At 42.0% G+C, this 6,342-nt stretch overlaps 1 pseudogene; it reads left to right on the forward strand.

Annotated features, from left to right (window-relative positions):
• The first annotated feature begins 6,213 nt into the window (after positions 1–6,213).
• Positions 6,214–6,342, forward strand: LOC114774385 (uncharacterized; annotated as a pseudogene).

Genomic DNA, 6,342 nt, shown 5'->3' on the forward strand with positions numbered 1-6,342 from the left:
CGCATCATTAGGACCACGCGGTCGCCCTCATCCCGGTCCAAGCGGGCTCGGTCCTGTCCAGATGGTTTTCACCATTCATCTGGTATCTGAAATACTTGCAGACAGAACTGCTTTTTACAATTTCTAGCAAGCTTGGTGCTGCACAAATACATCCAATTACGTTTACAGGTAGTCGGGGGTGGGGCTGCCCGCTGCAATGCCTGTTAAAAATTGTTGTAGTCTGTAGGCGATTTCCGTGAACGGGCAAAACAGTGTTAATTGGTATCGACAAACCCAACATACAGAGCCTTCCTTGCAAACTCACACAGGAAAGAAAGCGACAGGTACTGCGTCCCAAAAAACTGGAATTTAATCTTAAAAGACACCAGCTATTACACAGCGGTGATCTGCCATTTAAGTGTGAGACTTGTGGTAGACAATTTTCACAAGTCTCTAATCTCAAGACCCACCAGAAAGTCCACAGTAAAGAGAAGTCCCACAAGTGCAACCAGTGTGGAAAGAGCTTTACACATAAAGCTACTCTGCAATACCACGAGAGAGTGCACACTGGCATTAAGCCACACCAGTGTGACGAATGCGGGAAGAAATATGCGCATCAAACCAGCTTGAAAGCGCACAAGAAACAACACAGAGAGGGGAAGAAGCTGCACATGAAGTGCGACGCTTCAGAGCAGCCGCCGAGCTCCGTGCAGCATCAGCAGAGCTGTTCAGTAGAATCTGAGCTACAGTCCTACCTGAATTTCTACGAACAAGTCCACGCTGAACAGGACCAGCAGCAGTGGTGTCAGAAACAGGGTCCAGGGAACACACCAGTCCCCCCGCTCTACAATAACAACATCAACATTTATTTCTTGTATAGCCCAAAATCACATACAGTATGTCTCAATGGGCTTTGACAGGTCCTACAGTTGACACCCCCCACACTTGACCCTTCTGCACACAAGGAAAAACTCCACACAAAAAAACTCTAGGAGAGAGAAAAAAAGAAAGGAAGAAACCTTGGGAAGGAGTGACACAGAGAGGGACCCCCTTCCAGGGTAGAGTGAGCCTGCAAATGGTGTCAGTGCAGGGTTGGATATGATATAATGATAAGTCCTACGGTTGTAGGGTTGGAGAAGTCCACGATGTATTCAGTGTCATGGTCTAGATTACGTGTCCATAATGATGTTACTGGTCCATTTGAAGATCCCTGAAGCTGTAGTTGTAATGGTGGTGGTGGCTGTGGTGACCCTCTGGTTTGTTTCATGTTTTGTCCTTGTAAAGCAGTTGTCAGGAACCAGGATTTATTTGCTGGTCTGATCACTGGGGTCTGCCAGTAGTCTGGGTGCTTGATTCCGTGTCTCGGAGAAAAACAAACAGAAGCAGCGGCAGATGGTTGCACTGTACGACCGATACTGAAATATGTGGTTATAGTGGTATATTGGTGCTACAGTGGCCCGGTACCCTAACTAGGACAGCCTAACTGGTGAATTTAACTTTGTCTGTGATAAACTGGACTTTATAATTGACACTGCATCAAAGTCAAGTGAAATGAGGGTCTAGGACTTTAGCAAAAAGCCAGTGAAAACAGATAGGTTTTGAGATTGGATTTAAACACTGAGACTGTGTCTGAATCCCGGACACTGACAGGCAAGCTGTTCCACAACTGCGGAGCTCTATAGGAGAAGGATCTGCTCCCAGCTGTGACCTTCTGCACCTTTGGTACCAGTAGTGACCCCGCACCCATTGATCGAAGGGGGCGTGGCGGTTCGTAAGGAACCAAAAGTTCACTCAGGTACTGTGGGGCGAGACCATTTAGAGCTTTATAGATTAAAAGTAGGATTTTTGTAGTCAATCCTAAATTTGATGGGTAACCAGTGCAGTGATTGTAAGACTGGGGTGATGTGGTCAAATTTCCTGGTTCTGGTTAGAACTCTGGCTGCAGCATTCTGTACTAGCTGGAGTTTACTCATGCACCTACTAGAGCATCCAGACAATAATGCATTGCAGTAATCTAACCTTGATGTAATAAATGCATGGACCAACTTTTCTGCATCATGCATTGAAATGATATTTCTTATTTTCGCAATATTTCTAAGGTGAAAGAATGCTATTATCTACGTGCGAACTGAATGAGAGACCTGCATCAATGATGACACCTAGATCCTTCACTTCAATACTCGGTGGGATAGAAAGGCTAGGACGAGGATTTCCAGGCTCTGCTGAACATGTCACTACCATCACCACCACTGTACAATGATGAGGATTTCCAGGATCTGGTGAACTTTCCACCACAGCACCAGAACAGCCAGACCCTACAGCATCAGCAGTGGGTTTTCCAGGATCTGTCCTCAGAGCAGCAGCACGCGCTGGCTCCGGTCAACACACAGATGAAGATCGGCCCAGTGAATATCTCTGCAGAAATATCACCACAACAACCATTGCTGTTTGAACACAATTCTTTCCTCTATTTCTGGTGTCCAGACCAAATTTAAAGCAATCAGTCTGGTAAAAATGCTGTAAATGTAATGAAAACAGCGGTGCCATTGTATTAAAGAAAAATCATTAAATGGAAACTGTTGAAATCACTGAATATGAATAAATATGAATGTTATATAAATTGTAATAGAAGTGATCTTGTTTTTACTATTATTTTCATGTCTGTGCCCTCTTGACACGTACATAAAGATAAAATATATATATAATATTGTGCAGCAAATTATGTTAAACAAATTAAAATTAGTTATGTATGAGGAGTGTAAATCTTACAATAAGTAAAGCATATAGGTGAAGGGAGCAGTTTAATAGGGTAGATATGTCAAAGGCTGATTCTATAACATCTAACTGCGTACAGATTAAAGCTGTGTACACATTTTATTTTATGTTTTATTTATAATTTTTCAATTTTACAATTACCAACAAACAACACCAAACAGAAGAAAGAAAAATAGAAGAGAGAAAAAAAAATGTCAATCAATGTAAACCACCCACCAACCTCCTCTCAGTTCTATGGAATTATAGCACATCATGTGAGGAACTTGATGTCTATGCTGGAGTCAATCTTAATGATTTAACATATTCCATAAATGGTGACCATATTGCTTTGAACTTTTCCTGTTGATTACCCTGGCTGCATGTCAGTTTTTCTAACTGCAGCATGGAGAGCATTTCTTTGATCCAACTATTGAAAGAAGGGGCATATCTGATTTCCACAGCAAAAGAATAAGCCTTCTGGTCATTAATGAAGCAAAGGCTACTGCCGTAGTCTGAGATGCAGTGAAAAAAAAAAAAAAAAAAAAAAGATATATGGTGCAGGTTCAATCGATTTATTGATGATATGACAGTGAATTTTTTTTCCCAGAAACTATAGAAAGACTGGCAGTTCCAAAACATATGGCCCTTTGTGACATTGTGGCCACTCTGAGCTGGTATTTGGGAATATTTTTGCAAGTTTATCTGCTGAGAAGTGCAGGCGATGTAATGGACAGTGTTTAAAAAAAAAAAAAAAGTGAAGTGATTGTCACATGTGATACACAGCAGCACAGCACACAGTGCACACAGTGAAATTTGTCCTCTGCATTTAACCCATCACCTGAGTGAGCAGTGGGCAGCCATGACCGGCGCCCGGGGAGCAGTGTGTGGGGACGGTGCTTTGCTCAGTGGCACCTCAGTGGCACCTTGGCGGATCGGGATTCGAACCGGCAACCTTCTGATTACGGGGCCGCTTCCTTAACCGCTAGGCCACCACTGCTCTCCTCCGTAAGTACGATGTTAAGATCAAAGTGAAACATACAATTTCAAAGTGAAACATACAAACTACTTATAACAACTTGAAATGCCCAGTGCTTTCAAAATACAATATTCTACAAAATTAAATAATCACAAAAAAATCTTTACTTTAAAAAACATTACTGTCGAACGACAAACCCTGGTAAGGCTAAACAACTGTTTTGATTATATTTGGCCATTATAAAATCCCGTATTATAGTTCTTACGTTTAACCAAAACGTTGTTTGGAGGCTGACTTGAACACAGGGATGCATAGCTTTGCTAGCTTAGCTAAGGTTAAGATTTGTAAACTGATGTGAAATTCTTTAGGAAACCTTTAAAATTTGAAAAAAGTTAACTAAACAGCTAAGAACAGTCTAAATAGTTAATGCCTACGTTTAGCCCAAATGTTGTTTGGAGGATGACTTGAACAGGCTATCGCAATATGGTACGTCTACCCAGATGTCTATGTGAGTCACGAATCTGAGGTCTCCACTGAACCGAATCGAGAGTCATGTGACCAAACACGTCACATTTAAATCGCAGCTTTTTGCGTTCATGTAATCGCACAGACTGACATCGCAATTACGATTGCGATTAGATTAATCGTGCAGCACTATCTTTAACCATGGTGAAAATAACCTTGGTGAGCAGTGGGCAGCCATGACAGGCGCCCGGGGAGCAGTGTGTGGGGACGGTGCTTTGCTCAGTGGCACCTCAGTGGCACCATGGCAGATCGGGATTCGAACCAGCAACCTTCTGATTATGGGGCCATTTCCTTAACTGCTAGGCCACCCCTACACCACCACTGTACACGGACATAATCTGATATTACAGAGTTAGTCCAATGATGATTTATACAGCATTTCAACGCACATGATAAATGCAGAACTGCATTTAAGTACTTTCCACCAACCTGGTCAAACGTGTCTACAGAGATACCAATTTCCAGTTGAAGGATGGAGTGAGAGGAGTATAATATATAAAATAAACAACGCATATTAAAAGATGATTGTCTGTCTGGTATGAAACCAGTTTACTCTGGGTCAACCCCACATTATTTTAGGTATCACTATATCCAGGCGGCTGGCCAGGACCTTGAAAGAATTTTATAGTCACATGAAAAGAGGCTTTATTGGCTGATACGAACAACATTCATGTGGATCCCTATCTTTTTTGGGTAGAACCGCTTTGACTGCCGGGGTCACTGTACAGGGCAGTTTCTGTTTGGAAAGAATTGCCTCAAAAAGTTTACTTAAAACGGGTCAGCTGAAAAAACTTAAAAAAACTCAATTGGGATCCATCCATCTGGACCAGGTGATTTACCATTTTGCATAGAATTTATGGCTTATGTTATATCTTTGCAGGATGTCCCAAGGTCCAAGCATGATCGGTCTTCACAGCTAATTTTAGGAATTTCCAATTAATCAACAATTAATTTTGCGTTGAATTAACTGCCTGTGAGGTGTATAGATTGGTGTAGAAGTACTTAAATGTGGCTGGTCTGAACTTGATGAGATAGTAACCTGCCGACTTTATCGCTGTTCATAGCATGTGCATCTAGTCTTCAAATGTAGCCGTTCAGTCTGTTAAATTCTTCTTGCAAAAACATCCTTTACTTGTATAGAGCTGGATTATGAAAATGAACCAGCTCATTTTGTGCCTATTTCCTGTATTATGCATTTTCCTCCCATGGGCTGTATACGGGATTCATTGGCCCCTAAGGAAAGTTTTGAGGGCCTCCCAAATAGTAAAGAAAGACATTCGAGGTGTGAGGTTGACGTCGAGAAAGAAATCCATTTGATCTTTAAATGATTTTGTGAGAAAGCAGTAATGGGTCGAGGTGTCCTATTTGACGAATTGTAGTGTTATGTCTACTTGCACAGGGGACTGATCCAAAGATCACAATATTAGGATATTGACTATTTGAAACGAAACAGAGAATCCTACTATCAATCAAGAAAACAATCTATTTTGGAATATGAATGGTGAACAGGTGAAAAAAAGAATATTGTTGGGATGTTGGGTTGGTATATTTCCAGAGGTCAAACCATTTATTGCATTCCATAAATAACAAAACAGCAGCCGCAGACTCCCATCTTGGACAGTGTGAGACGTGATCTGTCCAGATTTGGCTGGAGAACAAAGTTGAAATCACCGCCAAAAATGAAACTAACATACTACGTATAGTCTATGGGCAATAAAGTGTCCTAATTAATAATATGAAATGAAAAACACTGATGGTAGTGTGTGTGATTGAACTTCTGTGATCTCAGGTACATTTTCTCTGCTGAGGGGTCTGCAGGAATGTTCTGAAGTTCACGTTGCAGCGCAGATTCTTCACCTGCGCCGGTGCATGTCTGCTGTCCAGGCCGCTGTTTGTAAATGTGTAGGATTCTAATCGATCAAAGAGAATAATGATTATTGATGAATCATTAGGAATACTGATTACCCAGGGGCCCATAGTGACTTACCTAGCAGGGGAGATACCGTGATCAAGAAGGCGGATCACCCAGGGTGAGGCTCAGCCATTGCACTTCGGCTGTGCTGACCCCTGCATATTCCCCAAATGTGGGAATCTCGACTGTATGGGGC

The sequence above is a fragment of the Denticeps clupeoides genome, unplaced genomic scaffold (genome assembly GCF_900700375.1).
Source record: "Denticeps clupeoides unplaced genomic scaffold, fDenClu1.1, whole genome shotgun sequence".
In the NCBI taxonomy this organism is placed as follows: Eukaryota; Metazoa; Chordata; class Actinopteri; order Clupeiformes; family Denticipitidae; genus Denticeps; species Denticeps clupeoides.